The sequence below is a fragment of the Berghia stephanieae genome, chromosome 3 (genome assembly GCF_034508935.2).
Source record: "Berghia stephanieae isolate SIO BIC M18660-M18661 chromosome 3, UCSD_Bste_1.3, whole genome shotgun sequence".
NCBI classification, from domain to species: domain Eukaryota; kingdom Metazoa; phylum Mollusca; class Gastropoda; order Nudibranchia; family Aeolidiidae; genus Berghia; species Berghia stephanieae.
Genome location: NC_088362.1, coordinates 51,287,639 through 51,301,689, shown reverse-complemented (window position 1 = coordinate 51,301,689; position 14,051 = coordinate 51,287,639). Strand labels below are relative to the sequence as shown.

At 36.3% G+C, this 14,051-nt stretch overlaps 1 protein-coding gene across 1 annotated transcript in view; it reads left to right on the top strand.

Moving 5' to 3' along the window:
* Positions 1 to 8,343: 8,343 nt before the first annotated feature.
* LOC144967957 (uncharacterized) overlaps positions 8,344 to 14,051 on the top strand; it is a 125,404-nt gene continuing 119,696 nt past the window's right edge. Inside the window, exon 1 of the mRNA XM_078905763.1 lies at positions 8,344 to 8,423. The gene's annotated coding sequence lies outside the window, so the exon portion shown is untranslated. The remainder of the gene's footprint in view (positions 8,424 to 14,051) is intronic.

The following is a 14,051-nucleotide window of genomic DNA, read 5'->3' as shown; positions in this document are numbered from 1 at the left end:
CAATCGATATTTGGACGAATTCTCTGGCCAAAGTTTTAAATACGTGTTATTCCAGAGTACGACAGTTACTGGTTAAGTTCAGAGACATTGACATTGTTGTTTTTAGAGGAGTCAATACTGAGCGTTCTTTCAACGAGATCTACCTCTGAATGACTGAATGTTTCACAACAAGTCATCCCTCGGGCTCCTAGGTTCAAAGACATTTCAGAGGAACACAATTTCAAAGTTCTCCAATAGCCATCCAAAGTTTCCCAACTTTTTGCCACTCAAGAACCTATGGGATTGAGTCGGAAGCCGACACAGAGAGGCGGAGACTTTTGAAGATCTCTCAATGAAGTATGTCGAAGAGGAGAACGAAAATTCTCAAGAGATGATCCAATAGTACACCTTTTCTTTGGAAAAACAATTCCTTGTTATAGAGGCAAGAGGCAGACAGATCGGCTCCTAAACTCAGTGATATTTCGTGAAGACTTGGAATTGAGAAATTCATTTAAACTGAAAACTAATACATATTATTATTTCGAGTGAATATAAGATTCTCATTAATTTTTATTTCACATAGATAAAATTAAAGAATTATTGAAAATAAAAAAAAACCCACAACGTTTAATTCTATTAAAAAGTGAGTCCAAAATATGATTGGTATTCTTTTGCCATGTATACATACACAAGACTCATATAATGCAGGTGATGTCAGCCAGACACATTAACTGCAATGTCTTAAAAATTAATGTAGTGTCGTAAATCATGTTAAAACAAAATATATCAACAACGAAGTGAAAGGTAATTAAGATTGTTATGACATGTCCATGGGGTTCTGGCTTAAAGATACCCATTGTAAAGGGGAAACAATTAAATAGACGCCAACAAAGATCTATGTAAAGTTGATAGACGAAGGACACACAAAATCCAATCCTGTCTCCACAGAACAGAAAACAAACAAACTGAAATGTCAACGTCGCAAATATCTGCAAAAGGTCTGGCGTTGGATAATGATAACGATGGTGATAATTGAAAGTACATGCCTGTTATATACATTTAAATATCAGTGCGTTTGGGTCATAACTGGTGGATGATTTCGTGTCAAGTAATTGGTTACTCTGATACTTGTTGATTCTTTCCAATGCGAAAAAACATGAATCAGTCTCATGAACCAATTAAGAAAATTCTATCCAGACGGCTTGATGTTTTGTTGGCAGATTTGCTCACTAAAAACATGTCATGTAGGTGGCTGGCATGTGATAAATATTCATCTACTCAATCGAGCAAACTGTGTATCTGCATGTCTGGAAGACTAGGAATGTAATTATTTTGTCCGCTTTACGTATACGGTGATTGAACAAAGAAAGATTACACATTTTGTAAGCAACGTCCAAACGTGTGTGTTACATTGACTGTTTACTCAGTTTCAGTGTGGGAAGAAGCTATAATCATAAATATGGATGAAAAAGAACAGAAACAAATATTATTAGTGTGACGTCCACCGACCACTATCTATACATTAAGTATTATAGAAAAAAATTAGACAGACAGAATAATATTAATTTTACGTGAGCAACTTACTGATTGGTGATCTTTGAAACTACTACTTTTGTTGTTTCTGTGGGGCTATTGGCCTTCTATTATAAACAGGAAAGGTCAAGTTTTTCACTGAAGCCTGAGTTGCTCATTTGGTAAAAACAATTTTATCGAAAATCACGTTACAACAAACTCGAATTTGTTGGCGGGTCCTTGACCTTTCGTCAATAAGGAAGGTCAAGTTTTTCACCGAAGCCTTGCTTGCACGCCGTTACTCTTTTAGCGAAAACGATGGTATCTGTCATCATGATACATCAAGACCCGACTCCATATTATGTTTAAAAAAATAACTTGAAATTTTAACTAGCGAATATGCACTAAACGTGCTCAAAGCGCTTTACAAGGGGTTCTGGCCAACAGCAACACTTAACATGTAGGATGTGACATAAACAGGCGATATTACTTTTTTTTTCGGATAGACAACGCTGTTGACGGCCAGGTATTCATTCTACACCTGAATACGGTGAGAGAATGTGAATAAAAAGTCTTTTCCAAGGACTCAAATATGCGCCGAGCGAGGCTCGAACCCAGGACATTCCGATCCGAAAGCGAGTGTCATATCACTAGACCACATAGCCACATGTTAAGGATTAATTGATTCTGGTTGTTGTTGAAAGACTGGCAAATTGAAGTTCCCAGGGAATGTTGTTAAATGAAACCTATTATTCTACAAACTCGTGGCAAAGTGGAATGAAAGGTTCAATTTAACTGACTAAAAGGGATAATGTGGACGTTTCGGGTTTCCCCTTTGTCAACAAAACACGATGAATGAAACACTAAAGACTAAAGTGTTTCATTCGTCGTGTTTTGTTGACAAAGGGGAAACCCGAAACGTCCACATTATTTGTTTTCGTTTTTTAGATGGCAGCTTACATTTCAGTTGACTAGTATTAATTATTTCTTTGAGCTTCAAGCAGAAACGTTTGCATTACTGATTCTTGGGGAAATCTATAATAAAGTTGTATTAATAAAACAGTCAGAATAAGTTGAATCGAATTTTAAGGAACTCCGATAAAAATGTCGATTTAGACATTATTTTAGACAATGCACATTGACTTAACATTTTTCGCGAAGTCCCAGGTTTGGGAGTTTTTTTATGTCAAGATGAGGGTCATTTAAGTCGATCGATATTTGAGGGCGAGTTTTCTGGCTAACTTTTAAAATATGGGGTTTTCCAGAGTACGACAGAAATGAGTGGGCCTGTAGAATGACGAAGCGATGGTATGAAAAAGTTAAAACTGCCCCTTTCATTATCGTCTGTCGATTCCTTCGTAATCGCCTGCTAATGTCTGTATCCGTGGTATACGAGGACACTTAACTTTAACTAGTTGAACGTCATACTCCAGAAAGACGCCTAGTTAAATTTTTGGCCAGAAAACTCATTCTTTAAATATCAATCGATTTAAAAGACCCTCATCTTGGCAACAACTCTCAAACCTGAGTTCCCTTAAAGACCTCGCGAGGTCCCAAGTTTGAGAGTTTTTTTTACCAAGCTGAGGGTCGTTTAAATCTATCGATATTTGAAGGACGTGTTTTCTGGCCAAATTTTAAATACGCGATTTTCTGAAGTACTGCAGTTAACTGGTTAAGGCGGAAGAAGAAAATAATAGTAGGACATGACAATTTTATACGATGAACCAGATATTCTTGACCCTCTAATTACATCCACCCCCTCCACCCCCACTCTTGCGAACACCCTTAGGGCCACCAATCTCCTTCTAACAAGGAGAATTTTTTTTTTTTTTGCTCTGCCGCTAATGATCTGTTTCGAGGGATTGCAGTTCAGATAGAAAAGTGGAAATCTAAAGGTGATTTAAAAGAATAGACACAGATTACCACATAATTTTGGTTGGCAGAATAGAAATGCTAATGGATTCTTATTGTAAAAGCTCTACTTTTAAACCTCAGTCATCTCTCAGTGACAGTTTAATAATAAATAATCATGTCAACCTTAAAATGTCTTATGTTAATCCGTTCAGATGTCTCTTGATGTTAAATTTGAAACAATTAATTGTAAGTTCCAGAAGACCTCTCTTTAGATCACCTGTCGCTGGTTCTTACACCATAAATATTCCATCATGTTCATAATGGGGCTAATTGATGACTAAAAATACCGGTTTGAATAAGAAGATAATCACGATGTTGCATTGTAAATTTTACCTATAGTCCTTCAGAGCCATTAGGCCCATGGAGCCGGAGTTTAACCCAGCTTCTTTAGAGGGAAAAGGACAGTAGCAATTGCTAATTATCCTTTTGATAGGACGCTAGTATATCGGAAATTACTTTCCCAGCCCCCAGATCTAACGGACCCAGCTACCCAATCACTGCTAAGAAGACAAGGGGATCAGAATAACAATCTCGACGACACACGAGTCTTTCACCCAGGATTGATCACGCTCCCTTTGCTTGTGAAGCGAGTGCTCTGCCAACTGAGCAATCAAGATTTCCAAAACTTTGTGGAATACATAAAATATTGCGTGTAAAAATACTTGAATGTTATAGAAACTGAAATCAGTGAAAATTTTGAGAGAAGACATTGGTGCAAAGTATAAGTCTGAAAATATGTGAATGGTACATATAGAGCAAAGACAAAAAAAAATGTCATTTTTACCCGTTCCTTATCACCTACAGCAAAATTATCACATTTGTTTCGACACACTATACATTTTTTCTTATTCAGATTTATTTTGTACATCACAATGATCTTAATTAAATTCATAAGAACATAAAGTTGTTTTGTGGAGAGATTGTTTGAGTTTTTCAAAAGCAATTTTTCTGCTGGGAATTTTCTGCCATTTTGGGAGAATAATGAACATGATCGGTAAGGAGAGAGTTGAAAAAGATGTCTTAGCGGACCATGCCATTAACTCACTCGTCCCGACTGTCAGGTAACCTCTTTTGTACAATGGTAGCACGTCTGATTGGTAATCAGGAGGTCTGAGGCTTGATCCCAAAAAACGGCTCACTCTAAAAAAAAATGTATTTAGATTTTGACAAAAAAAACTCGTAATTCAAAAAAAAACTGATTGAAATTTGTAACAACTCTACTTCAACGTTTCTTTTTTCATCTTGTCAATAACTCTTCAAACCATAGGTAATTATAATTATATAAAATTGCCATAAAAAGTTGCTTTTCGGGTTTTAAAAAATTCTTATTTCACTTTTTCATTTACGAAATTGCTCAATAAAAGTATGTAAATAGACCTTATATTGCTTGTTTATTTATTCTCATAATTCGCATTTGTAAAAACAATTACCTTATGAAAGAAAACAGTATATTTAAGTATTTTCGTATATATTTATTCATATATTTAAATATATATATATATATATATATATATATAAATATATATATATATATATATATATATATAATAAATATATTATATATATATAAATTATAAAAACAAAAACCATGAAATAATAGCGCTCAACTTTTTGATAAAAGGAGCTATTTATAAACATTTCAAAGATAATTATGATTGTTTGACTTCTCTACAACGTTGTATCTTCTGAGGGCAACGCTCGATACAACGTGGCAGAAGTCAAACAATCATAATTATCTTTGAAATGCTTATTTATATATATATATATATATTGAATCGTGTTTGGAAATTAAAAGACAACAAACTAGACCACAACATTTCATGGAAAATTTTATCTAAAGCAACAGGATACACACCAACATCAAAACAATGTAGCTTATGCCTGGAAGAGAAATATACTATAATCAAACACCCTCATGAAGCCACACTCAACATGAAAAGTGAGATGTACGGAAAGTGTCCCCATCGGCGTAAATTCTTGTTAAGCAACTTTAAACCGGAACCACTTCAAGAAACAACAACAGTCAACAAAACAACTCAGTCCTGACGATGGCAAATTAAGCCTGAAACATTAATGTAGACTGTCTCAAACATTGTGGTAAATATTTTAAATAATAATAATAATAATAATAATAATAATATATATATATATAGTAATATATATATATATATATATATATATATATTATATATATATATATATATATATATATACATTTTATTTCCATTATTTCTATAGACAAACTTCTTAGTCTCGAACTACAAGAAAATAATAAGCGGCTTTCGTTACATCTCGGATTCTTTGTTGACGGATACAAAACACGAGTGAGCTGTCTCAATTTACTAAGATATTGAAAGAAGACCACCGATCCATTATTGAAACAGGCAGAAAAAAGACAGCATGATAACCCATGGGATTTCTTTTGTTAGGAATCTGTGGTATTGAAATGGGTTCATTAATTAGATTTAAAAGTAAAAATAATGTAAATCTTGTTGCGTCATGGTAAAAAAAAAAGGGGGGGGGGGGGGGGGGGAAAGAGTAATAATGAAAGGGAAATAATAGAGGTCAAATGGGAGGGGGGGGGGGGCGGGGGCGTGGATGTTCCTCTCTCTCTCTCTCTATCTCTCTCTCTCTCTCTCTTATATATATATATATATATATATATATATATATATATATATATATATATATATATATATATATATATATAATAAAATCAGAAACCCAAAAATAATAGTGTTCAACTTTTTGATAAAAGGAGCAATTCATAAAATGATTCAAGTGTAGTTTTCTTCAACTTTAACAATAATATTATTTGAAATATTCCTTATCTCTAGGAACTGAAAGTGAAAGAAGGCCAGATTGTTGCGGCTATTTTTTTTACGATTGGCATCTTATATTTCGGTTTCGCGGTTATGGTGGTCATAATTGGATTTAATAGTCTGATGTCACGCCGCCCGGCAACGCGGCCATCTTGTTTCTAAACAAAGAAAATCATTACTTTTTATTCTTCATGCTGGCTAGAACTTTTCGTGTGCCTTGTGATCAAAATGTGTAAAAGTCAAAACGTGATCAAATTTATGGGTTTTTTTTCCTCTCGATACGCTTTTATGCTCGCCGGGGAAATATTTCATACGGGCGTCCGCCATTGTTCCGATAGTTTAGAGCCAGTGTTACTAAGTTACCATGCGTCATTAGGAAGGAAGTGACGTTACGACTGTTGAAGAGTATTGCATGAGAAGTGTTTGTTTCTGTGTGTGCATGAAGTTGTAAGGTCGTCTCATTTGTTGAGTGTTGTCATGTTCGGTTTTGTGATGATGTAGAATTTTTCTTCCAAGCAGAGATTGAAAATCTTAGATGGAAAACCATCTTCGGAGTACAGTCGCACTCCCCCTCATCTAAAATTTTCAAACTCGGCTTGAAAAATCATTGTGGGTCTTTCTCTGGCCTACTGTTGCTACAGCAGTGAGGGGATAACATGGTCTATTAGATCTGGCGGAAAGTTCTTTGCGATAGACTCGCGATTTCATCCAATGGTTGTTTAACGCCTAAGATGGACCAGGCACTTATCGAATACTGCTATAGCAATATTTGGATGGGGATCAAAGGATAAAAGAGTAGTGGAATTATGAGACGTGTCTATTCAGATGGGAACACGGTGGTTTGGTCCAGCGTATTATGTGGTATAACATTCGCTTTCTGATCGGAAGGTCCTGGTTTCGAGCCTCGCTCGGCGCATAGTTGAGTCCTTGGAAAAGGCTCTTCACTCACATTCTCTCACCGTACACAGGTGTAAAATGAGTACCTGGCAATTAACAGCGTTGTCTCTGTCCGAAAAAAAATGTTATATCGCCTCACAGGCGTCATGTCCCGTCCTACATGTTAAATGTTACTGTTGACCAGGGACCCCTTATAATGCACTTTGAGCACATTTAGTGGATGTTGCCCTATATAAAAGCTAAATTATATATATATTTTTTTATTATGGAAAAATGGTTTACAGCCATCAATAAAATCTCTGTTCCACTTGCAAGAATATTGGACAAAAGCTAAGATAACACCCTCACAGAAATAATAAATAAGAAAATACCAAACCGAGGTTTGAAGGTTTTTGCTAAGATGAGGGTAATTTATTCGATCGATTTTTGAAGAACAAGTTTTCTGGCCAAAATATTAAATACATCTTTTTTTCAGAGTTAGCAGGGTAGTAGTAGATGTAGTAGTAGTACTAATAGTAGTAGTAGCAGCAGCAGCAACAGCAGCAGCAACAATAGTAGTAGTAGTAGTAGTAGTAGTAGTAGTAGGAGGAGGAGGAGGAGTTGTAGTAGTAGTAGTACTAATAGTAGTAGTTGACGTATTAGTAGCAGTGGTAGTAGTAGTAGTAGTTGTAGTAGTAGTAGTAGTACTAATAATAGTAGTAGACGTAGTAGTAGTAGTAGTAGTAGTAGTAGTAGTAGTAGTAGTAGTAGTAGTAGTAGTAGTAGTAGTAGTAGTAGTAGTAGTAGTAGTAGTAGTAGTAGTAGTAGTACTACTACTGCTACTACTACTACTACTACTACTACTACTACTACTACTACTACTACTACTACTATTAGTAGTAGTAGTAGTAGTAGTAGTAGTAGGAGGAGGAGGAGGAGGAGGAGGTGTAGTAGTAGTAGTTGTAGTAGTAGTAGTTCTAGTAGTAGTAGTAGTAGTAGTAGTAGTAGTAGTAGTAGTAGTAGTAGTAATAGTAGTAGTAGTAGTAGTAGTAGTAGTAGTAGTAGTAGTAGTAGTAGTAACAGTAGAAGTAGTAGTAGTAGTATTAGTAGTAGTAGTCCTTACTATACTATATGCAAAATATAATATATCCTTGTTTTTTTAAAAAAAATCTTTGCAATATATGAATCGAAAAGAAAAGTGTAATAAATGAATAAAAGTTTTCTTAAAATTTGTCCACAGACTGTGAAGCAAATATTTCTATTTGTGATTTGATGTTCATCAAACCTCAGCAAATGCTAATGTGCTCGTAGCCCGGTGAGGTAAGAACCATTTGCTTTCTTGCACTATCTTAATAGAGAAATAGTTATAATGGTTTGCACTTGATTTCGCTGCATTTTAATTGGCTGTTTCTTTTCACCGACCCATTATTGAATCTGCTTTTTATAAGAAATGTACCAAACAACCGGTTACAATGATCACCGCCGAAAAAAATTAAAATGAAAAAAATAAAGTGAGTAAAAAGTGCCAGACGATAATATATAATAAAAACGTCAAGGCGATGAGGATGAGGATTCAAACCCACGATCACAACTTACGACAACTCCGCCTGGCCATGATAGGGATGCTCTACAATCGGCTATGTGGTCTACTGGTATGACATTCGCTTTAGGTTAGGAAGGTCCTGGGTTCGAGCCTCGCTTGGCGCATAGTTGAGTCCTTGAAAAAGGCTCTTTACTCACATTCTGTCACCGACCGTGTAAAATGAGTACCTGGCCGTTGACAGCGTTGTCTCTGTCAAAAAATTTTTTAGTATAGCCTAACAGACGTCATGTTTCGTTCTTCATGTTACGTGTTGCTGTTAGTAAGGGACCCCTTGTAAAGCGCGTTGAGCACATTTAATAGATATTGCTCTATATAAAATCTCATTTTATTATAAGACAATATAGAATACAAACTGTACGACGATGAGGATTCAAACCCACTATAAGACTCCGTCTGGCCACGGCAGGGACGCTCTACAATCAACGCCATCCACCACTATCGGGTTGTAGGTATAAAATTCTCTATTTATTGTCTTCTAGCACGTTTCTACTCACTTCATTTCTTGCTACTATTAACATTAGTAGTAGGGGGAATTAGGTCCAAAAAAACCTTGAATTGTGCAAACAAGGTTGAAAGCATGAAAATTACATATGTTGTAGAATATGAAAAACCCTATAATTTATGATATAGAACCACTCTGAGAGATCAGTATTAGTTGAGATACAAGGTTTTTAAAATTAGAAAATTTTGAATTGGACGACAATAATTTCTATCATTTTTATTGTGTAAACATTCGAGGCAAGCCGACCAAAGGTTGTTTTACGTCATCCTTTGGATTCCCATTGGTGACTATTTTTAGCGTCGAAGCGGATGTTTTCCTTCCCCTTTACTTTCGATTCACGAACCATACAAATTATTTAATCGTAAATATTATTCAATTTCACTTGTTTTAAAGGACGTCTAGCGAGCAATATTCTATAATAATATGAGATTTTTTTCTGCATCTGATTTAATAAGTATAATCAATTGCTCTAAAACGGACGGGCAGACGGGAAGACGAGCAGAGGGGTAGACAAAACAGACTAGCAGAACACAGCTCAATAAATGCCGATAACCGGTGTTGACAAAGGACAGTGCTCCTTCTCCCTCCTCCTGTTTTCTTTTCTTTCCAAATATACTGCTATAATCATTTTATGTGAGTTAAAACCTATTTCAGTCAAACTTGATGACAGTAAAGAGTCAGCATACCATTTACATTGCTATAATTATCATCATTATCATCATCATCAACCACTATGATGCTGTATTGTGGCAAGTTATTTACTTTACGTTATTTACCTCAAATTTACGTTATTTACCTCAAGAAAACAGGTGCAGTCAGATGCGAAAATTTTAGAACTATAAGTTTAATAAGCCACATCAACAAAATACTGTTGCGTATAATTATCAACAGGCTAAGGAATAAGATTAACCCCGAAATCGCAGAAGAACAATATGGATTCCAACCTGACAGAGGGACAAGGAACGCAATATACCTCCTCCGTGTTTTAAGTGAAAGAGCTATACAGGTTCAGACCCCACTATACCTCTGTTTTGTCGACTACAAAAAAGCTTTTGATAGAGTACGCCACGAAGAAATACTCAAACAACTGCACTCCATTGGCGCTGATGAGAAAGACCTCAGACTCATGCAAACATTATACTACACCCAGCAGGCATCTATCAAAATCGGAAACTCTACAGGAAATTCCATTCCTATTAAGAAAGGAGTCCGTCAAGGGTGTGTTGCCTCACCAGATCTGTTTAATCTATACCAAGAAACAATCATGAGGGGCATAACTAATATGGAGGGAATAAAAGTAGGAGGTCACAACATAAATAATATAAGATACGCAGACGATACGGTACTCATTGCAACATCAGAAATCCAACTTCAAAAGATTGTTGACAAAGTGGTAGTAGACAGTGAAGCCAAGGGAATGGAAGTGAATATCACCAAAACGGAATGCATGGTAATACAGAAAAACCCCGAAAACAACAACACCTGCAATATAACGATTCACGGCGAGCAACTTACCAACGTAGAAAGTTTTACATACCTAGGTTCAATAGTGACAACAGATGGAAGATGTAACCGAGACATACGAGCAAGAATAACTCAAGCCAAACAGGCCTTCATGGACCTGGGAAACATTTTGAAAAACAAACAGATGTCGTTCGGGATTAGATTCCGAGTCTTGAAGTGCTACGTGTGGCCAATCTTGTTATACGGATGCGAAAGCTGGACTACAAATGCAGAAACACAAAAGAACATTGAAGCTTTTGAAATGTGGTGCTTGAGAAGGATGCAGAGAATATCGTATACTGCACACAAAACGAACGAAGAAGTGCTAAAACAAACATACCAACAAAGGAAACTAATGCACTTAATAGCGGATCGACAACTATCCTTTTTCGGACACATAGTAAGGAAAGATAAGAATGAATACCTGGCAAGTTGTGGAAAAATACCTGGTAAACGCGCCCGGGGGAGACAAAGAAAAACACTCATAGACCAACTGAAGGGCTTCACCAACCTAACAATCCAAGAGCTGTTTGAAAAAGCAAGAGACAGGGAGGAATGGAGAGAGATAATTCATGCAGTATCCGAAGCCTGGACCAGGCATGGAACCTAGAAGAAGAAGAAGATTTACCTCAAAGGGACAATGGGAGAATGTTCTATTTGTACTGTTGTGTCCTTATGTACGGCACTGCACACATTTTGCCTGCTGATGATGTGTCTTTAACAGAAAGAACGAAATAGAGAGAGAGAGAGAGAGAGAGAGAGAGAGAGAGAGAGAGAGAGAGAGAGAGAGAGAGTTATGAAAGAATATTGCATATGCCTAATAAAGGAATGCGTTTGCATGATTTCAGATACACATACAATAGCAAAAAGAACTGCTCCCAGAGACTGGGACAAGTGTTTGATATGCCAAACAAGATAACACAGACCGTTTATAATGTCCCTCTAAATGAGATTATTGAAAGTTTAAAACAAAATGATACTAAGTGGCATAAGTATTGTCGTGTAAAATTTAATGCCTACAAAATTAGGCGATTAGAATTAAAGAAATCTAAAAGAATTGCTTTACAAGAATTCCAAACTTCGTCATTTGACTTGGAGGAGTCACCGAATGAATATATTTAGCAACCCACGAGAATAATGAGACAACGTTCAAAATTAGAGATTGACTATAATAAACAAACGTGCTTAAAAAAAACATGGAATCGGGAGTACTCCATTCTGTAATGACAACAGATATGGAAGAAAATATTCGTGAAATAGCGTTATCTATAAAAGATTCTGATATGTTGTCATTTATTGCCGGAGGAGATTTAGTCGCTCAGGAAGCACACGACCGCCCTATACCATACAATTGTTTATGCACGATACTTAAAAAAACAAGCTTTAATAGATGTCACTGCTGATGATAATCATGATGTCACAGTTCTTGAAAGAAGTCGAGCTTTTGCTAACATTATATCTTTTATAGAAGTGTACCCTGCAACAAATGTGTCGATCGACATGAACCACTGTGGAGCTTATTTCCAGAATGGTCAAAAGTGTCCCAAAAACTCATCAAATGTTCATGTAAGACAGAATGTATCGGCACCCGATGCAAGTGTTTAAGGTCCGGTTTGCCTTGCACGGACTTATGTAGATGCGGTGTGTGTGTGTGTGTGTGTGGGGGGGGGGTGTCTTAGGTCAGTACAGTAATGAGTAAAATTCTCTCTCTCTCCCTCTCTCCTCTCTCTCTCTCTCTCTCTCTCTCTCTCTCTCTCTCTCTCTCCGTCGCTCCCACTCACTCCTCTCCCAACTCTCCCGCTTTTATCTACTAGTTACAACACGAAATAACCATCAGTTAGCTACCGTAAATGGTTACCGGTGTATTTAAAGTTTTAGAACGCACATTGTCTTGTCGTGGTTATTTCCTCGGATAAGTAATGCTATATAGGAAAAAATAAAAGTGCTAAAACGCACTGTTATGATAAATTGCCAGAGTGGTTCTATATCAGGTGTTATTTATACGGGTCATAGCTACCTATATGCCAATTTTCAGGATTAAAACCCCAATGTGCACGGTTTTAGCCTAATTTTCCCTAATACAATGAATATGAAGAAAATATATATTTTTACGCAGTTATTTCCCTTGTTTAATATAGCTGTAATAGGTAAAATCTAAGGCCTTAAACCGATACGTTATAATTGATTGCCAGAGTGGTTCTATATCAGATGTTTTTTCTATGGGTCTTAGCAACCTGTATGCACATTTTTATGCTTTCAACCCGAATTTGCACGGTTTTAGCCTAATTCCCCCTACTATAGTGTCTGCTCCACCGCAGCGATCGTTAATAGATAGCCTGACAATAGAACCCTCTAGGACTGGTAGTTTGACGACATTTTTTAGGTTTGTGTAGCATCTAGTGAGTTGTCGTTAGTAGAGCTCAAGGAAACAAGTGATTCCATTGGTTGAACTATTGAATACAACTCACGATTTGTTTTCTTTTGTGGCCAAAGACTGGTATTTTGACGTCATTTTTGGTCAGTGTCAGGCCATAACTTTACGAAGGCCATGCTATAACTGTACGATGGCTACAGCTCCACTCACTTTTCTGAGAGCAAAAAATCGAAGGACCGCACATGGTGTGAAAACAAATTAAATGTCTTAGTTGTGAAACGACTTCACGAAAAAAAATGTTTTGAAGTTGTTTTTTTAGTAATGTTTTTCTTTATTGTTTTTATATAAAAAGTCTTAGGAGAACGAAAATAAAAGATACGAATAGGGAGCGTCTTCTCAGGAAAAGGCGTCGTTAACTATAACATCAGGAAACAGACACGAGCGGAAAGCTAAAAAGATTTATTACCTAAGCTTTAAATAGATATCATGCATTCTAAAATTCATAGAGGGATTGATAAATGCAATAGGTACTCCAATTGATGTGCAAAGGATGTATAGTAATAAAGGGGTAGCGTGGCTCAGCGGTACGGTCTTTGCTTCGTACCCGAAAGATACCAAGTTCGATCACACACCACTGCGCTGTGTGGCATTGAGCAAGTCACCTCGCCCTAGCTCAATTTGCGGCGCTGTACTGTGGCTGACGCCTGGGTTATTCCAATCTTCCATTAGAATAGCCCCTAGATCCCCTATGGGAAGAATAAAAGGAATTATTATTATTATTATTATTATTATTATTATTATTATTATTATTATTATTATTATAATTATTTTCGAGTTAGTCAATGTTTAATTAGAATGGCCTAAAGGAGAACATTTCGGGATGAGGTATTTTAAAAGAAATTAACATAGAAAAAAAGCCGATGGGTTATTTTGTTTCGAGCAAATAAACCTTGCAGTATTTTACTG